A 25,445-nucleotide genomic window follows, 5' to 3' on the forward strand; every position below is an offset into this window, starting at 1 on the left:
TTGGCAATTACCCTTTATTTACCTTTCACTAGAAGTTTCTTTGTTTTCTGCATACGACCATACTACCTTGGGGTTTTGATCATGCTAAATACCAACTGTCTTCAGTCTGTCAGGGTGCCAGGATCCTTTGCCAGACTCAGAGTGAGAAGGCCTCTTTGAGAGCTCAAATTCCGATTATAAATGGAACCCAGAATAAAAATAAGTGTATAATATAAGCTGATAAATGGTTGATAAAATATGAAAAGATGCTCAACCCACTTACAATAAGAGAAATGGAAATTAAAGCTATACTGGGAAAAAAAACACAACTAGTGAAATTTAAAGAACAAACAAAACAAAAAACTACATCAGAATACCATTTTTGGCTATCAGATAGGCAAACGTGAAAAACATTCCTAACAATGTTGACAAACCTACAATAAATAGATATTCTCATATGTTGCTTATGGGAGCATAACCTGGGTATTTTGTGATCCAACCACTATTAATTTTAAAAGCTTTCTTTGTTTTCTAGAAAGATTTCAGAGGGTTTTACTGCTCTGTTTACATGGTGTTTCTGAAATGGTATAGTCATATTATTTTATAATTTCATTCCATAAACAAATTTATTTTCATAGAAGTTTTCCTATTGTCTTAGCAGTATAGTTTATCTGGATGATCACACTAAAAAAGTAACTTGAAAATAAATTTGGAAAGTCTCTAGACAGTCATGTTCAACATGATCTCTGTCCCTATCCTGCACCTCAAAAACGTTCCTGAACTTTTTCCTTTCACAATATCCATCTGTACGTAGGGCTCCGTCCATCACTGTAGATCTCTGCATCCAGTCCACTGAAATTACCCCATATTTTAGAATTGAATAAGTGTGTTGATTTACTTATTGATTACCAATCCAAGTAATTCAGTAAACATTTTGCCCAAGTTGCCGACATTTCAAAATTTGGAGTGATCACATAAAAATCCATATTTCTAGCTACTCTTAACACTGGCAACTGAATCTCTATTTCCTTATAGCATCAATGTTTTGGAGTTTAGTAGCAACTAGTGGCTTATACTATCCAGATTAATACAGTCCTGCCACCCAGCCTTACTACTTTTCTTTTTCTTTATTAGAGAAGGGTGAGTTTACAGAACAATCATGCATAAAATACAGATTTCTCATATACTACCCCACCACTAATAACTTGCATTAGTGTGGAACATTTGTTCACATTTTTATAATTGTACTGTTAATTAAAGTCCACAGTTTAACTTAGGGTTCCTGTTTGTGTAATATAATTCCATGTACTTTTTAAAAAAATTTTATTGTTACCATACATAAAATCTAATATTTCTCTTTTTAACCATATTTAGGTACATATGTCAGTGCTGTTAATTGCTTTTACAATGTTGTGTTACCATCAGCACCATCCATTACCTAAACATTTCCATCATTCCAAATAGGAACCCTGTACATTTTAAGACTTAACTTCCCATTCCTTATCCCCACCCCATCACCTAGCAACCTATATTCTAGATTCTGACTCTATGAGTTTGCTAATTCTAATTGTTTCAAATTAGTGAGATCATACAATATTTGTCCTTTTCAGTCTGGCTTATTTCACACAACATGATGTCTTCAAAGTTCATCCTTGTTGTCACATGTATCAGAACCTCATTCCTTTTCACAAATGAATAATATTCCATTGTATGTATATACCACATTTATTTACCTATTCATTGGTTGATGGACACTTAGGCTGCTTTCATCTTTTGGCAATTGGGAATAATGCCAATATGAACATTGGTGTGCAAATATCTGCTTTCAGTTCTTTTGGATATATACCTAGTAGTGGGATTTCCAGGTCATATGGTAATCTATACTTGGCTTTCTGAGGACCTGCCAAACTCTTCCATAATGGCTGCACCATTTTACCTTGCCACTAGCAGTGAGTGAGTGCTCCTATTTCTCCACATCTTCTTTAATATTTGTTATTTTCCATATTTTATATAGCAATTATTCTAATAGGTGTTCAAAGATATTTGTATTTCCCTGATGGCTAATGATGTTGAGCATCTTTTCATGTGCTTTCTGGCCATTTGTATATCTTCTTTGTAGAAATGTCTATTCAAGTCTTTTGGCCATTTTAACTGGGTTTTTTGTCTTTTTGTTGTTAAGTTGAAGGATTTCTTTATATGTTCTGAATATCAAACCTGTAGGGTATGAGATTTCCAATTCTCTCAATGTGTAGGCTGCCTTTTTACTTTCATGATAAAATCCTTTGAGGCACAAAAGTTTTTAATTTTGATGAGGTCCCATTTCTCTAGTCTTTCTTTTGCTGTGTGTGCTTTAGGTATAGTCTAAGAAACCATTGCCTAACACAAGATCCTGAAGATGCTTCCCTATGTTTTCTTCTAGGAGTGGGATAGTTATAGCTTTTATATTTAAGTCTTTGATCCATTTTGAGTTGATTTTTGTATATGGTGTGAGGTATGGGTCCTCCTGTTTTGTTTTGTTTTTTTGTTGTTGTTTTGCAAATTTTTTCGCAATTTTCCCAGCACAATTTTTTGAAGAGGCTGTTCTTTCCCAGTTGAGTGGTCTTTGCCACCTTGTCAAAAATCAGTTGGCCATAAATATGAGGATTATTTCTGAGCTCTCAGTTTGATTCCATTAGTCTGTATATCTGTCCTTGTGCTGCTACCATTCTCCTTTGATTACTGTAGCTTTGTAATTAGTTTTAAGATCAGGAAGTGTCAGTCCTCCAACTTCATTCTTCTTTTGAAAGATGGTTTTATTTATTTGGGGCCCCTTACCATTCCATATAAATTTGATGATTGGCTTTTCCATTTCTGCAAAGAAAGTTGTTGGAATTTTGATTGGGATTACATTGAGTCTATAAATTACTTCGGGTGGGATTGACATTTTAACAATATTTAGTCTTCCAATCCATAAGCATGAATGTCCTTAAATTTATTTAGATTTTCTTTGATTTATTTTAGCAATGTTTTGTAGTTTTCTGGGTACAAGCCCTTTACATCCTTAGTTAGATTTATTCCTAGATATTTGATTATTTTAGGAGAACGGAATTCTTTCCTTGATTTCTTCTTCTGATTGTTCATTGCTTGTGTATAGAAGCACTACTGATTTTGGTTGTTGATCTTGTATCCTGCTGCTAGCTAAATATATTTATTATCTACTGGGAGCTTTGTTGTGGATTTTTCAGGATTTTCTGTATATAGGATCATATCATCTGCAAATAGAGAAAGTTTTACTTCTTCTTTTCCAATCTGGTTGCCTTTTATTTATTTTTCTTGCCTAATTGCTCTGGCAAGAACTTCCAGTACATTGTTGACTAACAGTGGTGGCAGTGGGCATCCTTGTCTTACACCTGATTTTAGAAGGAAGGCTTTCAGTCTTTCACCATTAAGTAGGATGTTAGCTGTGGGCTTTTCATATAAGCCCATGTATAAGCCCTTACCATGTTGAGGAAATTTCCTTCTATTACTAGTGTTCTAAGTTTTGTCTTGAAGGGGTGTTGGATTTTGTCAAATGCCTTTTCTAGTCAATTAGATGCTCCTGTGTTATTATTCTCTTCATTCTGTTTATGTGGTGTATTACACTCATTGATTCTCTTATGTTGAACCAACTTTACATACCAGGGATAAATCCCACTTAATCACAGTGTATAATTCTTTTAATATGCTATTGGATTCAGTTTGCTGGTATTTTGTTGAGAATTTTTGCATCTATATTCATATGAGATATTGGTCTGTATTTTTCTTTTCGTCAAGTATCTTTCTCTGACTTTTGTTTGAGGGTGAGGTTGACCTCATAGAATGAATTAAGAAATGCTCCTTTCCTTCAATTTTTTTAGAAAAGTTTGAGCAGAATTGGAGTTAAGTCTTCTTGGAATGTTTGGTAGAATTCTCCTATGAAGCCATCTGGTTCAGGGCTTTTCTTTGTTGGGAGTCTATTGATTACTGATGCAATCTCTTTACTACTAATTGGTTTGTTGAGATCTTGTATTTCTTCTTGAGTCAACACAGGTAAATTGTGTGTTTCTAACAATTTGTCCATTTTATCTAGGTTATCTAATTTATTGGCATACAGTTGTTCATAGTATCTTCTTATGGTCCTTTTTTTTCCCCAGCAAATTCAGTAGAATTGTCTCCCTTTTCATTTCTGATTTTAGTTATTTGTATCCTCTCTGTTTTTTCCTTTGTCATTTTTGCTAAAGGTTTGTCAATATTGTAGATCTTTTCAAAGAGCCAACTTTTGGTTTTGTTGATTCTCTCTATTGTTTTTTGTTTTCCATTTCATTCATCTCTGCTTTAATCTTTGTTATTTCCTTCCTTCTGCTCACTTTGGGTTTAGTTTTGAAGTTAGGTCTCTGATTCTTTTTCTTCTTTTTTAATGTAAACATTTAGAGCTATAAATTTCCCTCTCAGCATTGCCTTCACTGCATCCCGTAAATTTTTGATGTGTTGTATTTTCATTTACCTCAATATATTTCCTAATTTTGCTTCTGATTGCCTCTTAAACCCTTTGGTTGTTTATAAGAATGTTGTTTAATTTCTACATATTTGTGAATTTTCCATTTCTCCATCTGTTATTAATTTCTAGCTTCATTCCATTGTGGTTGAAGTATAAGCATAGTATGATTTTAATATTTTTTAATTTATTAAGCCTGGTTTTGTGACCCAACATATGGTCTTTCCTGGAGAATGATCCATGTGCACTTGAGAAGAATGTGTATTCTGGTTTTTTTGTGGGAGTCAAGTATTCTATATATGTCTGTGAGGGCTACTTAGTTTAGAATATCATTCAAGTCTTATACATCCTTATTGATCTTCTGACCAGATGTTCCATCCGTTATCAAGAGAGATGTATTAAAGTCTCCTACTGGTAGTGTGGAACTGTCAATTTCTCCCTTCAAATATGTCAGTATTTGCTTCACATATTTTGGAGCTCTGCTGTTAGGTGCATGTATATTTAAAATTGTTACATCTTCCTCCTGAATTGTCCCCTTTATCAGTATATAATGACCATATTTATCTTTCATAACTGTTTTTGAATTAAAGTCTATTTTATCTATTATTAGTATAGCTAAACCAGCACTCTTTTGGTTACTACTTGCCTGGTATATGTATTTTTTTTCCACCTTTTCACCCTCAACCTACTTGTGTCTTTGAATTTATAAGTCTTGCCGACAGCATAGAGTTGGGACATTTTTTTTATGCATTCTACCAATCTCTGCTTTTCAACCAGTGTGCCAGTTTGGATACATTATGTCCCCCAAGACAAAGCCATGATCTTTTAATCCAATCACATGGGATATTTGGATTAGGTTGTTTCCATGAAGATGTGACTTACCCAGCTGTAGGTGATAATTTTGATCAGATTATTTCCATGGAGGTGTGGCCCCATCCATTCAGCTTGGGTCTTGATTAATTTACTGGAGCCCTGTAAGAGCTCAGACAGAAGGAACTCAGTGCTGCAGCCAAGAGAGATATTTTGGAGATGGCCATTAAAAGTAGACTTTTGTTAGTCCAGAGTTTGCTTGGGAGAAACTAAGAGAACATCCCCAGATTCCAGGAGAGAAACTATCCTGGTAGAAAACCATTTTGAAACCAGAAGCCTGGAGCAGACGCCAGTCATGTGCTGTGCCTTCCCAGATGACAGAGGTTTTCCAGACACCATCCTTGTTCTTCAGTGAAGGTACCCTATTGTTGACGCCTTTGTTTGGACACTTTTATGACTAAAATTCTAACTTTTTAACCAAATAAACCCCCTTTATAAAAGCCAGTCCATTTCTGGCATTTTGCATAATGGCAGCATTAGCAAACTGGAACAACTGGATAATTTAATCTATTTACATTTAAAGTCACTACTGAAAATACGGGCTTTCTTCTGCCATTTTGCTATTTAGCCTTTGTTAGTTTTATACCTTATTTTGTCCCTCACTTCTGTTAATGCCTACTTTTTTATATATTTGATTTTTTGTGTTGTACCATATTGAGTACCTTCTTTTTTCTATCTGGATATATATTCCTATTTATTTTCTTTGTGGTTACTGTGGGGTTAAAATTTAACATCCTAAATATATAGCAATCATATTTGGTTTGACACCAACTTAATTTCAATAGCATGCACATACACTTTTCCTATACCCCTCAGTCCCCCCACCATTATTTTTGTACTTGTTACCAATTATATCCTTGTACATTTTATGTCCAAAAGCATAAATTTATCATTACTTTTAATGCATTTGCATTTTAGCACCTGTAGGAAGTAAGAAGTAGAGTTACAAACCAAATAATACACTAAAATAATGTTGGAATTTATAACTATCCAGATGGTTTCCTTTACTACCAATCTTTATTTCTTTAGAACATTTTGAACCACTGTCTAGTTCCTTTCCTTTCAGTCTGAAGAACTCCCTTTAGTGTTGCTGGTAAGGTAGGTCTAGTTTTGTTTATCTGAAAATGTCTTTATCCCTTCCTCATTTTTTAATGAAAGTCTGATCAGATACAAAATTCTTGGCTGGAAGTTGTTTACTTTTAGCACTTTAAGTATTTCAACCCACTGCCTTCTTGCCTCCAGGGTTTCCAATGAGAAATCAGGACTCATCAGTTTGGGACTCTGTTGTATGTAACATGCTGTTTTTCTGCTGAAGCTTTCAGAACTCTTTGCAAGTCCTTTGCATTTGATATTGTGATCAATATACAATCGGGTGTATTCTTCTTCATGTTTTTCCTGTTTGCTTTTCCCTGAGCTTCTTGGATGTGGATACTCATGTCTTTTGCTCACTGGGCTGGTTTGTATATATTATGTCCCCAAGAAAAAGCCATATTCTTTAATCCAATGTTGTGGGATACTGGAATTAGGTTGGGTACATAGAGATGTGACCCACCCAACTGTGAGTGACAGCTTTGGTTAGGGTGTGACCTCTGATTGTTTCCATGGAGATGTGGCCCCACCCATTCAGCATGGGCTTTGATTAGTTCACTGGAGTTTTATAAAGGGGCTCACAACAGAAGGACTCCAGAACAGTTGCAGCTAAGAGAGGACAAAATGCCCCAAAAGCAACATTTTGGAGAACACTATTTTAAAACACAAGCAAATGCCAGCCACGTGACTTCTGAGCTAAGAGAGGTTTTCTGGATGCCAATGGCCATCCTTCAGTGAAGGTACCCTATTGTTGACACCTTATCTTGGACACTTTATGGCCTTAAGACTGTAACTGTGTAACCAAACTAACTCCCTTTATAAAAGCCAATCCATCTCTGGTGTTTTGCAAATGGCAGCACTAGCAAACTGGAATACTCACTTTGGGAAGTTGTCTATCATTATTTATTTGAATATTCCTTCTGTCCCTTTCTGTCTTTCTTCTCCTTCTGGGACTCCCATAATGAGCATATTGGTGTGCTTGATGGTGTCTCAGAGGTGTCTTAGGTTATTTTATCTTTGAATAGTTCTTTTTTCTTTCTGCTCATCAGCTTACTCATTTCAAGTGTCTTGCCTTCACATTCACTTATTCATTCCTCTACCAGCTCCAGTCTGCTCTTGAAACCATCCTGGGCATTTTTCATTTCAGTTATTGTAGTCTTCAACTTCACTAGTTCTGTTAGGGTTTTTTGTTTTTTTGTTTTTGTTTTTTAAATTTCTATCTCTTACTAAGACTCTTATATTGCTTGTTCATTGTTTGCCTGATATCCTTTAGTTTTTTTCTCTGTATTTTCCTTCATCTCCTTTAGCATTTTTAAGATCATTTCTTTAAAGGATTTGTTTGGTATGCCCACATTCTTTGTCTTTTTCATTGGTATTTTCTGTATTTTTATGATCTTCCTTTGGATGGACCATCATTTCCTGTTTCTTTATTTATCTTGTACTCATTTGTTGCATACTGTATATTTTTAAATTTTTTAAATATTAACCATGGGATTTATTCCCTGAGACACCTATTTCTTGGTTTTGTAATGAGCTGGTGATAAGACAGAGATTTTCTTGAGCTTCAGCCCTCCTATCAGGAAGGTCTGCACAAAGTCAAATACAGAGTGCAGGGTTTTCCCTATCTTTCTAGGCCTCTGTCTTGTCCTGGGTTTTTGCTTAATTGCTTTGGAGGTTCCTTGTTAATAAGGGTTTGGTTTTCCCCTCTGTTTCCCAGAAGACAGACTTCTCTCCTTAGGGTGTTTGAAACTGGTAAGTCTTTGTCCCAGATTGTCTGCATCTATAGTTTCTTACACTCCTTTCGTTGTCTCAAGTTGTTTTTGCCTAGAGGGCAAATTCTGGTAGGGATCACAATGGAGAGGACTTTCCCAGACAAAACAGGGCCAGGGATCCACAAAGTGGGCACAGACTATCTCCATAGTGCCCTGGGAAGGGGATCAGGAAGTGATCCAAGAGCTTCTCCCATGGATCCCCAAAGCTGAGCTTTCCTAGCCTGCCCAGCAAATGCAGCCCTTCAATTAACTGTCCCCTGAGTCCTGAGGAAGTGCAGTATCTTTAAGTCACCACCACAACTGCCCCATCCATGGCAGTTTGGAACAATAGCTGTCCTCAGATCTGGGCCCCTAATGAACTGAATTTGCTAATCAAAAGCTGTGATCAGTGATCAGCCTTGCTCACCCCTGTTCTTGGGGAAGAGGATTTTTACGTCCATCTTTGTTACCAGCAGCTAGCCATGGCTGGACCCTGCAGCAGCCTGCGTCAAGAGTAAGGGGATGGGTGTTGGTAGCTGCCATGTGAAAAGAGCAATTTACTGTTCTTTACTGTGATTTTTCAGGATCTTCCTCCCACTCTTCCCTGGATGTTATACAGTGTTCTGGCCTCCAGAGTTCCAAAATAGTTGTTTCAGACAGCTCCTAACTGTTTAATAGTTGTTTGGGGGCAAGGACTGAGTTCTGGAGCTACCTACACTGTCATCTTCCCACAGTCCTCCCAGCCTTACTCTTTTATTTTTACCTGCATGACCCCAGGGCCTTTCAGTTTGCAACTTTCATCTGGTTCTCAGGTGAACTGGTAGAGAGGGTGAAGTTTGAGGATCATCATTCATATCCTTTTAAAGGAGAACAAACTACAAATATTACCTTTACTTTTCCCAGAATTTATTACTGAGGAATATTTATCCTTTATAGTTATCTCAAGCATATAGTATAGGTTTAATAAATGTTTATTGAATGGATAAATGAAGATGAATTGGTCAAAATACTTTAGCACATAAATTGCTCAGTTGCAAGTCCTCTCAAGTTTACCCCACCAATACCACCAGTCATCAAAATGACTACTAGAAATATATACCATGTGTTTAATAAGGTAAAGGCTAGTCTGCTGTAATAAAGATGCCCTGCTATAGAGTGGTTAAAGAATATACAAGTTTATTTCTCCTTCGCATAGTAGAAACTAGGTTGTCAGGGTCACTCTGTTCCACTCAGTCATTTGGAGACTCAGAGCAACCCTGTTGCCCTGCCAGACCATATTCAGACATGCAAGGAAAGATGGCTATGGAAGCATCCATCCCAATAACTTAAGGTCAACTCTTGCCCCTGGAGAGAGTCACATACAAAGGAGCCTAGGAAATACGGTCTCTGGCTGAACAACCATGTTCCCAACAATAATTGACTCCATTCCCATGCAAAAAGGTGAAAATGGACTCTGATGCATCACTAGCAGTCACTACCATACATTAGAGACAAGTTTAAAGCACTAGACCAAATGCAGATATTAGTCAACATTGTTAAAGATGTTTTCTGACTCATTAGAGGAAGTCCTCTCCAGAATGGATTCCATGTTGCTGCAGTTTGAACAAGAGAAATAGTTACCAGCTATAAAATTGCTCAACCCTTAGGACTGATCCCATCCAAAGGGCTCATGTTTCTTGGTGACTGTCAGTTTGTGGTGCACCATTGGATTCCTATTGTGGTTTACTCAGAGTTTCTCAACCTTGGCACTGTTTACGTATCAGGCTGGATAAATTTTTGTTCCAGCGATTGTTGTGTGCATTGCTGAATTTAGTAGCACCCCTGGCTTCTACCCTGGAGATACCAGTAGAGCATCCTTTTCTAGTTTGCTAATGCTGCCCTTTTGCAAAACACCAGAAATGGATTGGCTTTTATAAAAGGGGGTTTCTTTGGTTACACAGTTACAGTCTTAAGCCCATAAAGTGTCCAAGATAATGCATCAACAATTGGGTACCTTCACTGGAAGATGGCCAATGGCATCCGGAAAACCTCTGTTAGCTGGAAAGGCACATGGCTGGGTTCTGCTCCAAGTTCTTGTTTCAAAATGGCTTTCTCCCAGGATGTCCTTTTCTAGGCTTCAGCTCCTCAAAAATGTCACTCTTGGTTGCTCTTGGGACATTTGTCTCCTCTTAGCTTCTCCGGAGCAAAAGTCTGCTTTCAAAGACCATCTCCAAAATGTCTCTGTAAGCTGAAGCTCCTCTCTCAGTTCCAGTGTGTTCTTCAAAGTGTCCCTTTCGGCTGTAGCTCCTCTTCAAAATGTCACTCTCAGCTGCACTGATCTCCTTCTGTTTGTCAGCTCATTTATATGGCTCGGTGATTTAATTTAGAGCCACCCTGAATGGGTGGGGTAACACCTCCATAGAAATTATCCAATCAGAGTCATCACATTTGGGTGGAGTGCATCTCCAAGGAAACACTCAAAGAATTTCAATCTAGTCAACACTGATACATCTGCCCACACAAGATAACATCAAAGATAATGGCATTTTGGGGGACATAATACATTCAAACTGGCACACCTCCCACCTCCCAGGCCCCATTTGTGACAAACAAAAATGTCCCCATACATTGCCAGATATTCCCAGGGAGCAAAATTGTCCACAGTTGAGAACCACTGATTTAACTCTAAATCAGAAGACACGGTGGTTTTTATAAAAATTGCTTTCCAATTGGTCTCTTCCTATGGAGACATGGTTAACCCCTGGCTAATATGTAAACAATTTTCAACATAACAACTGTATTTTGAAAGTGATATCTGTTAGCATTAATAGAATCCTTTCTTACTTGATATTAGATTGTGCTGCCCCAGATGCATTTAGTCATGGTTTATGAATCATGCTTGACATCAAGGTTTAGGTTATTAGGATATGTAAAAAGCAATATGAAAATGGTTCAGTGGCGACAAAAATAAGACTTTAATGCAGGAATGTAGATTATGAAGAATCATAATGTTGTAAAGAATTAGCAACAGCTGTTTCAGGAGTAAGTTTGCATGTCAAATGGGCTTGAGTTCATTAAATGGATTTCCATATTAGTATCTTAAGCACAGAATTTGCCTAATCTTGTTCAAATTATTATTCATCTCGGACAAGGGCAAAACTTTACTAAAGGGGAAAAGGTTAAAAAAAATTGACTTTATCTTTCTGACTTTGGATTTAGAGAAGTATTTGATTGTCAAAACACTGATGTAGGTACTGAGGATATTACAAGGTCCTTCCTCTCGAGGAGCTTGGTGGGGGAGAAGGTAGTAATAATCCTTGGCAGTGAGGTAGTGCTCCTTTAAGGAAAGAGGAATCACCACTTAGTATTGAATAGTATTCCTTGGTAGCTTCATCCCCTTGTATTAAATCTGACTACAGTACCTGTCATTTCAACCTCACAAAGAAATTTTTCACATCAACACTTCTAATGCCTAGATAGCCATGCTTTGCTTCTCCTGACCCTCCCCAGCAACCACAGCTGATTGGATCAGGGGTGGACCCATGACCTAAGAAAATCCAATTCCTGGCAGTGACTAGTCCCCAAAGGGTACTAGACCTAACATTTTTCCTCTTGAGAGTTAAATCTAGGAACTAGGCCATTGGAGTCGAAGTTAATAAACTGCATAGGGCCTTGAGGCAGCGTTGGGGCTTTGAGACAGACTCAGAGCTACAATGCATCAGGCCAACCTAACATAATGAATAAGAAGAACATCCATGAGTATATAGAAACTACAAATTAGAGCAAATACATTCTGATTAAATGAAAAGAGTAAGTCATTTGCTGACTAGTTGTTTGGATGGGAAAAAAAAAAAAAACATTTTCTAATTTCCCTCACATTTTGCTACAGTTATTCTAAGGGCTCCAGCAAAAGTAACACTGTGTAATAGTTAAGAGCATCTGTGTGGAGTCAGGCAGCTGGGTTCAAATCACAGTTTTACTACTCAACAGTGGAAGGTTCACTGTTATGCAAAGTACAAAGCTATCTGTGCTGCAGTTTTCTCCTTCCTTAGACTCTAGAGAGAAGAAAACTGAGAGCAGCCCTTTTTAAAATCATTTTCTTCTTAGTGGGTGGGTCTCTAGACTGCTAATAGTGACTGTCCCTAGGAGTATATATAAAAAAAAAATCCTTCCATTATCCTTCCATTATAAATTAGTGTAAGAAAGTGTTAAGTTTGGCCTTCACATAAAGGTTACATGGAATAGGAAAGATAGAGATTGGGCAGAAGACCTGGCTTAAACTAGCCCCGGGGTGAGGGGAAGGAAAGAGAGAGAGAGCACCATGATGTAAGTCTAGAATCAGCACCAGTTCCTTACATGGGAAAGATAACCAGGGTTACTGGAATTTAAAAGAATGTAGGGGTATGGTCAAAGGCAGGGACTCTCGGCGAAGCATTTGAACTAGTTAACTCTCAGATAGGTTGCACAATTCAAATTCCCAAAGGCGGGCTAAATAGCTCTCTCGGATAAGCTGTAACCTCTGGAGTACCCAGCCAATGGGGAAACAGGAGGGACATGCATATTAGGTGTAGGATATAACTATTGCCATGTTTTGGGGGGGGGCGGGCGTGTGCCTGCCATGTTTCTGGCTGTGTGCCTGTTCTTGTAAGATCGTGAATAAATTCTTTTCTCCTCCACAACTGGGTGAGCATTTTTAAGGTATACTGCTTGTTTCTAACAACTTGGGGGCTCATCCGGGATGCAAAGCATCAAGGAGGACCCCCAGGATGGAAGAGGGGAAGGCACGCCGCACTGTTTAAGCAGTCTCAGACTCTGTCGCTGGGGGCCCACCTCTGACTGCTAGTGAGACCCATGATCAGACACTTAGGTCTGCTGATTGTGGACAAGAAAAGGGGAAGGAAAAACATGCCTCATAGCAACCAGGTAACTGTGTGCATAGACCAAGGTAAGAAAAAAAAAAAGGAATATCAAGTATTACCTTGGTTGTTGGAACATTCTGATGAGTCTGAGGCTGATCCTAAGGGAAAGATGCCCAGACAAGACTCAGAATGGGCAATAGAGGCAGTCGGCAAGCCAGGAATAAAGGGAAAGGGGTACCTGTAGGTCCCCTGGGAACATTCCCCTAAATAGTCCATTGGGGAACATGTTGAAACACTGGGCTGAAAGTGATCAGACCAAGGGAAAGGATAAAAGAAAAATGATCAAATTTGTTATGTTTAGACAAAAGAATGTATTTTGCTGCTGGATGTATTCTGGCCACAATATGGGGCAGATAAGGGTTGGCTCTGTGCTGACCTCGTGCATTATGTTAATAAAAAGAAACCTTTTTCCAAGGAGGAATCTGACTATGCCGTGTGCTGGCTGCAGGGAAAGGAGAGCAGTTTTTATCCCATAAAAGTTAAAACCCCAGAATCTTCAGAAACTAAAACCTGGGATAAGCATTCCCTGCCTTATGTTTCCCCTCCCCCACTGGGGCAGGAACCGTTGAAGCCTGGGGATTTGGTGGGACCAGTCTATGCCCCCGAGCAATCGGAGAGCTGGTTGGTGCTGACTGCTCCACCGCTTACAACCCACCAACAGTTAAAAGAATTAAAACAGTGTAAGAGGGATATCCAAAAGTTTCCATTTCCGGAGGCTTGTAAGGAAAGGAGGGTGAGAATCATTAATGAAAGACCCAGCGAGGCTAGCCAAACAATTAAATCAATTCTTAGACCCCAGTTTATGTACTTGGTCTGAACTTATGTCCATACTAAATATCCCCTTTATGGGAGAAGAAAGGAGAATGGCAAAGAGGGCAGCTATGAGAGAAAGGGAGAGGCAGCATCCGCCCGGAATAAAACTGGCAGTACCCAAATCCCCAACAGAGCCATGGAGGTTGAGGTCTGGAGTCAAGTGGTCTCGGGCTGGGAAAACGGAGTGGCCCACAGACATGGAAAGGGTGAGATTGCCCCGGAGGTTGAGGGTGGGCCTTCCACCTCAATGCTCCGGAAGAGTTTTGCCACCCCAGGCCCCAAAGAGGGTGGAGCACATTCCCAGGGAATTGAAAAGAGCCTGGCCACCACCGCACTGTTCAGAGAGGGTAGAGACTTTGCCCCAGAGAGGCAGAGTCCAGGTGGCACCCCAATGTTTGAGGTGGGTAGGACCGAGAAGGTGGTCTCCCCAACATGTGGATATGTTGGAGTACTCACTTCAGCAATGTCTGTTTTAACTTTCTCTATCATTTCACCTGGAGTGTTCACAGCAGTTGGGTGTTATATTATCCTGTGTGCCCAGGGATTAGTTCAAAGACTCATCGAAACTGCCCTAATCAAGAATATCAGCAGAATAATCCATACCCCGCTTAAGGAGAAAGATCCCTATAACGAGGAATGTGAAAAAGCTCTTAGCAAATTTGAGAAACTGAAATGTGAAAACTAAAAAGGTTTAAAAAAAGAAAGAGGAGGGAATCTGTAAGAAAGGGTTAAGTTTAGCTTTTACATAAAGGTCACAGGAAATAAGAAAGATGGAGATTGGGCAGAAAAGCTGCCTTGAACTAGCCCCGGGGTGAGGGGAAGGAAAGAGAGAGAGAGCGCCATGATGTAAGTCTAGAATCAGCACCAGTTCCTTATAAGGGAAAGATAACCAAGGTTACTGGAATTTAAAAGAATGTGGGGGTATGGTCAAAGGCAAGGACTCAGCGAAATATTTGAACTCGTTAACTCTCTGATAGGATGTACAATTCAAAATCTCAAAGGCGGGCTAGTAAGCTCTCTTGGATAGGCTGTAACCTCTGGAGTACCCAGCCAATGGGGAAACAGGGGAGGGACATGCGTATTAGGTGTAGGATATAACTATCACCATGTTTTTTTGGGGGGCACGTGCCTGCCATGTTTCTGGCTGTGCGTCCGTTCTTGCAAGATCGTGAATAAATTCTTTTCTCCTCTACAACCGGGTGAGTGTTTTTAAGGTATAATACTTGTTTCTAACAATTAGTCACTAGCTGAGAATAGTGCACCCACCCAGGAGGCTTTGGGGCAAGACGCCACTTTTCAGGACACTATCTGCTCAAAACTCCCTATGTCCCTGCACAATATGGCTCCACCTTTTCCAGTTGTACATCTTTATTTTTTTTCCTACATAATCACTCTAGTCCTGACAGATTTATGGATTTAAAATATGTCCCTCTAATACAAGTTCCCCAGTTCAGCTCACTATATATCCCATAACTAGTTTTCCTCCATATCTCCTTCTACTTGGCCTCTCCTTAACCCTCCCTTTCTGCTAGCTCTTTCATGCAGACTTCCCCAATCACCCCACCCTACATCTGTCCTTCCTTCTTCTGGTCTCAGTCCGTATAGCTCATTTCAGTCATTATAGGCTATTTGTCGTCTGTTTTCCTATGCCTCAGGGTCTGCACCAAGTTGTTCCATGTTGTCCAGTACAGTGACTCAGACACTGTAAGTGTTCAATAAATAGCTGTTAATTCTTCTGGGCATGAAACATAGCTGTCAGTTTGACACAAGACTCAGCAATACCATGGCTGACAACCTCCTTTGTCCATGACTTGTAAGAGCAGAGGGAAGTCACCATGTTGCAGGTTGGGTTGTCTAGAAAGCAGGTCTGGAATGGAGCTTAATAAGCAGGAGGTTTATTGGGCACTAATCTTGGGATCAATGCCTATAGAAGAGGAGGGGAGAAAGCAGGACTGGGCAGAAAGAGAAACCAGGCACAGAGCATTTACAAGGCCCCAGCAGACTCTACGGGGGATGCTGAAGCCAGGATAAACTTTCAGTGATTTCCTAAATAGGAGCCAAGTGGGCAAGGCCTTTTTACCCACTCCCACCCCACTGAACAGTTTTTAGATGTGGGATGCCCTTGGGAAGCGACAGCTCCCTTCAGCTGAAGCAGTTTCCAGAGAGGCCTGACAACTGAGTTCTGTCCACCAGCAGCATTCCCAGCAGCTGAGGGAATACATCCTTTGGTCCTGGAAGGGGCTCTGGGAGGCACAGTACAGGGTCCAACACAGACCTCTGCCAAGACTTAAGAACCTTGAGGCTAGAAGGATCCACTCTAGACCATACCAGACAAGGTCCAAATCTGTATAAACAACCTATTTCAGCAAGTTCTCTCTTGCCCATGCAAAGTATGCGCTTTTCTGCCTGGCATCCAAGTCCCACAGTTGGCCTTCTTTTCTTTCATTCCTTCACAAATCCAAAAACACCAGAATGATTTCCTTTGTTCATTTTTTCCCCCTCTGTGTTAAATATCCTCAGAAAACCCAAGCCCTGTCCACCCTGGAAGCCAACTCTTTCCTTCTCATAGCCTACGTCTCTAACCCCTCACTCCAGACTTCCCTTCCAGCTCCGTCTATGGTACACCTAAATTGTTCCATCTGTTCCATTCATCAGACTGTTGAATTTGCCCTGGGCTGTGTGACTGTAAGTCTGGGAGCTGCATGTGTCTTGCTCCCCCTGTGAGATATCAGGCTCCTCAAAGGCAGGAACTGTGTTTCTAACATCTGGGATGGGGCCTGATGTGTAGCAGTCATCCAAAATATATTTACCCCTCAAACTCTGACCCATCTTAGGTCAGTGGTATAAAATCTTTGCTTCTTACGAATGCTCAGGAAAGACCTCACATAGTTCTCCTTCCACATGGGTGCCCCCTGCTTCAGTGAGAACACATGAAGCACAGCTCAGAGACAAAAAATAAAAGAAGACACAAAGGATGAGACCCCTGCTGAGATGTGTTCCCCCACTCATAGCACACTTAGGGACAGGAAATCGAGACTTCCTATCAATTTGAATGACATTATATTTGGCAGAAGCATATCCATAGGCATGTATAAAGGTACACGCACAAAATGTGTTAATCATAAATAGTATGAATTGGTTAAAATTGAGTTCAAGTAAATCAGAAATTTTTGAATCATCAACAAAATTTCAAAATTCCCAGTCATTTCCTGAAAGTACAGCCTGGTAAAATTGGCTTGTCACCTCACATTTAATGCACATATGTGAATTCCTGCTTACAACATTTCCCAAAGGGATAAGGGAAAAAAAAAATTACAACTAGGGAAGTTTTATAAGAGGGATTATCTATAGTTCCTGAATAAGAGGCCTGCTCCCTCTCCAAGCACACCTGCAGCTCCTAATAACTGACTTACGCAATTTTCCTCTCTACTTGAATCAAAATTGGCAATAAATGTTGCATGTGTCTCAAAAAGTGAATTTTGAAATCTTGTACTTGCTGGTTCATGAAACTGGTTTACTCTGTTTTACCAGCATAGAGGGGTGGGTTTGAGGGGAGCAATTAGGGATAAGATAGCCAAAGAAACACAAAGTCAGTTGAAAAAAGCAATCTGTGTGTCTGGCCCTCTATGAATTATGACTATTCAAAGGGGGAAAGAAATCTGAACATTTGCCAAAAAGACTGGTGTGTAGAGGGACAGCTGGGGTTTTCTGTTAGCCATTACAATGCATTACTTGTTCCATAAGGAAAAAACGGGATCACTTACCACAGCAACTCACACATCACAGGAGACATTGGCCCATCTCTACCTCCTGAAACATTTTCTTCAAAGAAAAGGAGCTAGATATTTAAGGAAGGTCATTGAAGATGCTTTGGGTACAACATGCTGACCTTCCTGGTAGAGATTTATAGCCTTTGTGGTGTGTGGCTCAGTCTCTATAGATGCCTTCGTTGTGTTATAACTTTTACACAGGATGCATTGTTTAAACAGTCAACCCTAATTCAAATCCCCTTGGAGACTCAGGACATTCTAGCTAAATAAAATAAAACCCCATTGTATTTTTCCTTAGTTAGGATGCAAATATCATTTTTAACAAGAATGTGAATAAATACAGAAATATGACACATGGTTGGAACTTTCAGGGAGACTCTAAAATTTAAATGTTTTAAGCAACAAAGTACAAATGGGTAATGCTCAGTCACCTTCTTGAAAAAGACTGGTAATAGAACCATAACCATATTTTAAAAATCCATCATAGGAACCGGAGACTCTGCCCTGTTGTTCGATTTCCCTGAATCCATGCTCACAGCCAGTCTGATCCCCCAGCACTGAAAACAGCTCTAAGTCGTATGGGTTAAACCTGAAGGGGACCCTCTTCAAATGTCCACCCATGGGGAGAGTTGCCTCTGTTCCTAATCCTAGATTTAAACAAACAAACAAAAAACGTTTCAATGAATGATTGGGCAAATCAGGCTCAGTGAGCTGTGATCTGTTAGTTGATTGCAGTTGGAGTTAATTTTCTAAATTTCCAAGATAGGTGGGAGAGTCAGACTCCACCTCACCCATTTAGCATCTTAGGGCATATTAGTGAAAAAAACTCTCTTATTTTTCATTTGCCTTAGACAATCACATGTTTAAGTAGTTATCCATGATGCCTATAAGGAGAAAAAATATTTTCTAGTCCAGGACCTGGGATGTAATCCAAGCTTGAAGTATTCGGTGTTTCAGGGAAAGGAGAGTGGGCTCCAGAATTCACAATGAGACCACATCTTGAGGACAGCTAGACACTTGACTCCCTTAAGGGTGGAGCACACACAGGTACTTATGTCTTCTCAGAGTGTGGGCGACTTTGAACCATGGTAGCAGAGAACAGGCCACTCACCATTAGACAGCCTTCCACATACTTTTTAGATCTTTAGGATTTTGGGTGAGACTTAAGTAGGAAGAAGTGACTATAGTAGATGTATAATGTTTTACAAAAGTGTCCCAGCTGCATGAAGGATTTCCTATTCCTTAAAATGCCTGTTGGCAAATGTGGAATAAAGAAATTAGTTCTTACCAGAATTTTACAAAACTGTTGAATGTTCTTACTAATGATAAAAGACCCAGAAGAAAATGAGAGGAGTCTACATTGTGTTTTATACTAAATGCTTGTGCAGATCACATATTAATGTTCCAGAAAGTAGCTCATTACCACTTCCATTAAAGAGATCACGCCCTACTTCATTTACCAGGTTTGCGTTCTAAAGGAGTCTCTTTAGTATTTTTGTCATTGAGTTTTTATCTTTATTCACATTTGTCTCTATAGTACCTATGTGAAGATACACATTTCTTGGAATGAGTACTGTCTGAAATTTTTTTTAATATCATGCAAAGCAAAAAAAAAGGAAGTCCTTAGTAGTTGATTGATGAACTATAGTTTGCAACCACAGTTCTTGTGTTGAGATTTGTGCCTTGATATAGCTTAAACAGAATTCTATGTCAGTCTTTGAGTTTGGTGCTGTTCCCTTTTAGCAATAGTTTCTTGTAGTTTCTTTTTTAATTTTTAAGCTTGATGGACAATATGATGACTCTATCCTTTCAAAGGGTTAATTGAGTTGATGAAAATACGAAGATTAGTGTCAGAGAATGGCATTTTTTGTGCAGCCAAATGTAGGCTACCCATTTTTTTCCAGCTAAAGAGTAAACGGATTTTTTTTGTTACCATATATTTTAGCTCTCCAAAGCCTAATAAAAAGGGAGAAAATGATGCTTTTACTATATAATCAGAAATCTATGCATTCAGAACCAACAGAAAAAAGCAAGAGACATTGTTCCTCTCAGTAACTACAATTAATACAACCTGCCTTTCACCCACACCAAATCTTTGATCTGCACTGAGACTAAACAGGAGTTCCTTTGTTTACTCTTGTAAGCCCTGAATGCTGAGGAGCTAACTCTGGAGGGTAAAATATTAAAGTTCTCTTTGTGTTAAGAGAGTTGCTGCTCAACATTTCTGAAAGACAAAATTACTCACTTTAGTGAAAATATTGCTGTAGGACCTCGGTTTCATGGTGGCAAAATCTGGTTACAACCCATCAGTGAAGCGTATGTGTATTTATAAGAGAAGGGAGAAAAGGGTAACAAAAAAATTCAAACATTTTGTACTCTCTTGAATCATGACCATTAAAATCTCCTTTTGTCCACCCCCCACCCCCCAATTTATTGTGACACATGTTAAAAAAATAGATCTACACTGTGGAGCAGTTTTTTGATCTGAGCAAAGCTATATTTCAGCATTAAGTATTTTAAATATTTTATCTTCTTTTTTTCCCCTCATAATCCAACAGCTACTTAAGTGGCCAAACTTCAGTCCATAACTATATGTATTATCCTCTGTCTTTCATAGCAGATGGATTCTTACAGGTCAAATCTGAATTTGGTCTCTGCAGAATATTCAAGATCTGAATGCTTTGTCAGTCAGAAACAGACACCTAAAGATGTCCACCTATTCCAATACAGATGTCAGGTCACCAGCAAAAGCATGACTCACACAGGCTGTGATGGAAAGATGTTTTACTCCTTAGAAAACAGAAAGAGCAAGGTCAGCTTCACTAGTGGGCCTTGGTTTCCCATAGCCAGCAAGTTTCAGTCCGAGGCCATCACAGGGAGATGGTCTATGCCCAGCACCCCTCTCCTGGGTTTGTGTGCCGCAATGGAGGAAAGCCCACTGCCTCCCACCAGGGACAGAGACAGCACCAGGATGTGAGCTGGACGTCATAAAATAAGCCCTCCAGAATCAAACTGTCTCGGGTGAATATTTACATAGGCTCAAGACTATAGGGGAAGGAAAACCAACAGTCTTCTTATCTACTAGCGGATTGTGTTTTTTAATCCCACCAGGTATGTCCATACCTGATCCTGTGCTCAGGACGTATTTGTGGATCCAAGGGAAAGGCCACTGACCATCCTAGGACTGTCCCCTACCACAGTATTTCAGACTTTGCTGCCCTTTGTCATTTCTGATTCTCAGCTTGCTGGGGAATGGAGCATATTCCTGCTCATCATGGGTGACTTTTTGTTTTCATGTATGTGCCATTTATAGGGGCCTGAGTAACATCATGATGACCAGATGTCACCTTCTCAAGATGAGCATTGGATGTGACGGTGCTTCTATGGTTCTTTCTGTGATTATTTGACTATCTATGGGCTTATTACATTCAGAAGAGCATGTCTCCTCATTTGTTATTATTATTTTGATATTAACATTGCTTTTAACTTGACATGTTCTTGTATTTGAAGGTGAATAACATGTTCTGATGAGGAAGTTTAGAAATAAAATGAAAGGGAAGGGAAGCAGAAATCAAAGGAATGGTAGAGAATAAAGAGGAAGGAGGAAGAGTGATTAAGAGAGAGCAGGGAAAAGAAATTAAAGCAAAGGTGAAAAACAGAACATTTTGGCCTGCCCCTCTACCTGGTTTCCTACAGCTTTGGTATTTATGCTGTTATATAATTCAAATGGCCTCACAGATCACAATGGTGAAATGAGAAGAGCTGATTAACTGGGAATTCAAGCTGAAGGAGCCTCAGAGAGAACTTCATCTAGTTTAGCCTCCACAACTTACAGATGAAAAAATTGCACTAGGAAATGGTTTTCTTGAGTTCTCACTGGTAGATAATAGTAGAACTGGAATTAAAACTAAGGACCAAGTCAGTGTTATCAAGTGATAAATAATATGAAGAGGATGTAACCAAAATGCTGCAAGTAAACCAACTCAAAACTTAATGAACACCACTCCCCATATGTAATCTTGTGATCTTAAATGGTGCCATTACAATCTACATGAATAGTATCCCTGAAGTTGCAAATCGCCACAGAAAGCCCCAGAAAAGGAGTCAGAAAGTACGTGTAGGCCCTGCCTAAGACAATGTGTCACTAGAAGCAAATCTCTTCACTTTCTGTGCTTCAGTATCCGCATCTGTAAAATAAAAGAGATACAGATAACTTCTAAAGTCTTCCAGTTCTGAAAGTAAATCTCTAGGAATATATCCTCATTCTAGCTCACATATAACTCCCTACATGCTCAGTCCTGGAGCACTTTTCACAGAGCAATATTTGGCCAGTGGACCTCATGAGCATGCAGTCTGCCAGGTCAGCACACAGTCAACCTGGTTGGCCAGCAGAACTTTGAAAGAGCTTTGCTGCCTTACTCACTTAGGAGCAAGCAGAACCACCATCCTTCTCTGCATCCTCATCACCCAAGTATGCATTCCCGATGTGGCCAAAGTTGCTAAGTAGCTCAATAGGGAGGTTTTTTTTGTTTTGTTCTGTTTTTTAACTTTTGTATTCTCAGCAGAGAACAGAGCAAAGAGTATTAAATGGCCACATATCCCTCAGTTGCTGTGCTGGGCTTTGTACAAAGTCCTAAAGAGAACAGGGTGCTCTTCTCCAAACCTTAAACTTGTACAGCATGAAGTCAACATCATTGCATTGTGAAAAGAACCTCTAAAATAGACTTGGTTTGTTGAAGAAAGGAAGAATGAAAACAGATGTAAGACTTTAGTAAAAGTAGAAAATGATCTGCAGATGGATGGATGGATTGCCATAAGAGCTGATACAACTAAGTAGGGTGAGCATACATCTTGTTTTGCCTCAGACAGTCCTGATTATTCCTTCTATCCCTTCTTTAACTCCAGAAGTGTCCCATTTTGAGACACTAAATAACAAGGTCATCCCTCAAATAATCTACATTGAAAGGAATTTTTCCCCATATCAGAGGTGGAAGGGAAAGCTTTCTCCAAGGCTCCATTTCAAGTTCCTCACCTTGATTTCCAAGTTGAAGAACAGTAGCAATGTATATGCCCACTACAACCAAGCATTATTGTTCTACCTCCATTGTCTATCAGCCTAAGCATGAGAAAGCTACCTGATCATGCATATGGCTGACCCCACAGCCATCTTGGCCCACCTGAGAGCCATTTCCCAATGGCAGTATCTTGTGGGTCATACATCATGGTACTAGGAGGCGAGAACTTCTTTGTGGAGAGACGTGGCCTCTCCACAGCTTGAGAACAATCTAGCCCTTATCCTTCCCTTTGTTAGGAAAAAAATAGTCTCCTCAAAGCTAAGAGATAAGGGAGAGTATGTTGATTGTTAGCATGTGTCATATGCCAACATTGACAAGAAGTGACAATTCTGTACTGGAATACAGAAAGTTAAAAAGCATGCTTGCCTCATCACTGCAAAGGAGAGGCTAAACTTGTATATAATTGTGCCTAAGAGTCTCCCCCTGAGTACCTCTTTGTTGCTCAGATGTGGCCCTGTCTCTCTCTAACTGAGCCATCTCGACAGGTGAACTCGCTGCCCTCCCCACTACGTGGGACCCAACTCCCAGGGTTGTAAATCTCCCTGGCAATGCAGAATATGACTCCCGGGGATGAATCTGGACCCGGCATTGTGGGACTGAGAGTATCTTCTTGACCAAAAGGGGATGCAAAATGAGACGAAATAGTTTCAGTGGCTGAGAGATTTCAAATGGAGTCGAGAGGTCACTCTGGTGGACATTCTTATGCACTATATAGATAACACGTCTTAGGTTTTAATGTATTGGAATAGCTAGAAGTAAATACCTGAAACTACCAAACTCCAACCCATCAGTCTGGACTCCTGAAGATGATTATATAATAATGTAGATTACAAGGGGTGACAGTGTGATTGTGAAGACCTTGTGGATCACACCCCCTTTATCTAGTGTATGGATGAGTAGAAAAATGGGGATAAAAACTAAAGGACAAATGGGATGGGATAGGGGGGATGATTTGGGTGTTCTTTTTTCACTTTTATTTTTTATTCTTGTTCTGGTTCTTTCTGATGGAAAATGTTCAGAGATAGATTGTGGTGATGAATGCATAACTATGTTATCATACTGTGGACAGTGGATTCTATACCATGGATGACTGTATGGTGTGTGAATGTATTTCAATAAAACTGAATTTAATTAAAAAAAAAAAAGCATGCTTGAGGTGTTGTCTTTAGCAGTACATATAGTAGAATTAGAATTATACAAAGATTAGCATGACCCCTGCTCAAGGATGACACACAAATTCATGAAGCATTCCATATTTAAAAAATAAATAAATACATTAAAAACATGCTAGTGGACAAGGGAAGTGGACTGTCAATCCACTGTGTGCTTTATCAACATGAGCCAAAATAAACTTTCAGATGATTCTTATGGATCGCATGATTTGGGGGAGGAGTGGGTTGTTGCTGGGCAAGACAGGAGAGTTGCAGCAGCACCACTCATGCGTAAAATCAGATCCTCACATCTGGGCTTCTCCAGGAAGTGCTTTCCCACGTCTCAGAGAAACACATGTGGGTGAACACAGCATCTGTTGTTCACTGTGAATCTAGACACATTCTGGGGAGAAATGGAAGGGGTTGAACCACCCACAGGAGGCATGTTTATTCTGCTGCTCCTTTTTTTTTTCTTTTTCAATTATTTTTAGAAGGAAATGGTAAACAAACTTTACAGATTCAGTTTTTCTTTGCAACAAATGGGGTTTCTCTTTAAATAGCCAGATATCCCTGCATTAGACAACAATCACCACATGAGGTTTTTCCTGGGAGAACAGCAAGGAAGATAGGATGTATATGATCTGTGACCATGTGCACAAAAAGAAAATAGTTGTTTTGTTTTGTTTTGTTTTGTTTTTCCTACAGAAAATACTAAGTAGAAATTTAAAATGACCATCTTGGACTCTAAGAATTTTAAAAACTTGAAGTATTGATGAAGTGTTTCAGGACCTTTCAAAGTAACATAATCAAAGTTAAATAAATTATTCACCTCTTCCTAGGATGAGAAAGATTAGTGCCATAATTAATAGCACTATAATTAATTAGAGGGGATAAAAATAAGCCATTTATTATAAAACAACTTTGGTAAACACTAACTCAGTTTTCTGGAAACACCACCATTCCCATGTCTGGCTTATTCGTCCTATCTAAATTTGCTGTTTTAAAAAAGTTGTTACCAGCCATAATCTGTGAAGTCGTGTCCTTCTACAATGTTCCTTTGATGACTTTTAAGCAAAGCTGTCATTCCTATGTCTGGGATCTCTTTTGGCCAACGTAGTTTGTGTCCATGACACTCCTGTGGTCCAGAAACATACCTCTCAGAGAACAGACATCACCGTTGTTCTAACTACTCCTTACGTGACTATCATCCCTAATGTTTTCATGATTGAATTCCTTCTGGAAGGATCTCTCCCAAGAATATAAATAGAAGAGTCTTGAGGTCCCATTCTCCAAGATGTACCACCCTTTCCAGAATTTATAACAGGTTTTCCAGAAATTGAAAACAAAACAAACAAAAAACTGCCAAATCAGGCTATATCATTTTCTCTTTTGCTTGCAAGAGGCACTAGAAAGATTTGGTGCCCAATTCTTATTAAAACATCATATTTCTTTCAGTAGGGCTGTACCAACCACCTATAAAATAGATTCTTTCTTTGCCTTTTAGGATTATTCAAAGCAAAATAAAAATCAAGTCCAATTTTCTCACATAGCATCTTT

At 39.4% G+C, this 25,445-nt stretch overlaps 1 non-coding gene across 1 annotated transcript; it reads left to right on the top strand.

Moving 5' to 3' along the window:
- The first annotated feature begins 23,893 nt into the window (after window positions 1-23,893).
- On the top strand, window positions 23,894-23,997 carry LOC119508644. The gene has a single exon (XR_005211543.1). It is a non-coding gene; the product is annotated as a U6 spliceosomal RNA (small nuclear RNA).
- The last annotated feature ends 1,448 nt before the right edge of the window (window positions 23,998-25,445 follow it).

The sequence above is a fragment of the Choloepus didactylus genome, chromosome 13 (genome assembly GCF_015220235.1).
Source record: "Choloepus didactylus isolate mChoDid1 chromosome 13, mChoDid1.pri, whole genome shotgun sequence".
Taxonomy (NCBI): Eukaryota; Metazoa; Chordata; class Mammalia; order Pilosa; family Megalonychidae; genus Choloepus; species Choloepus didactylus.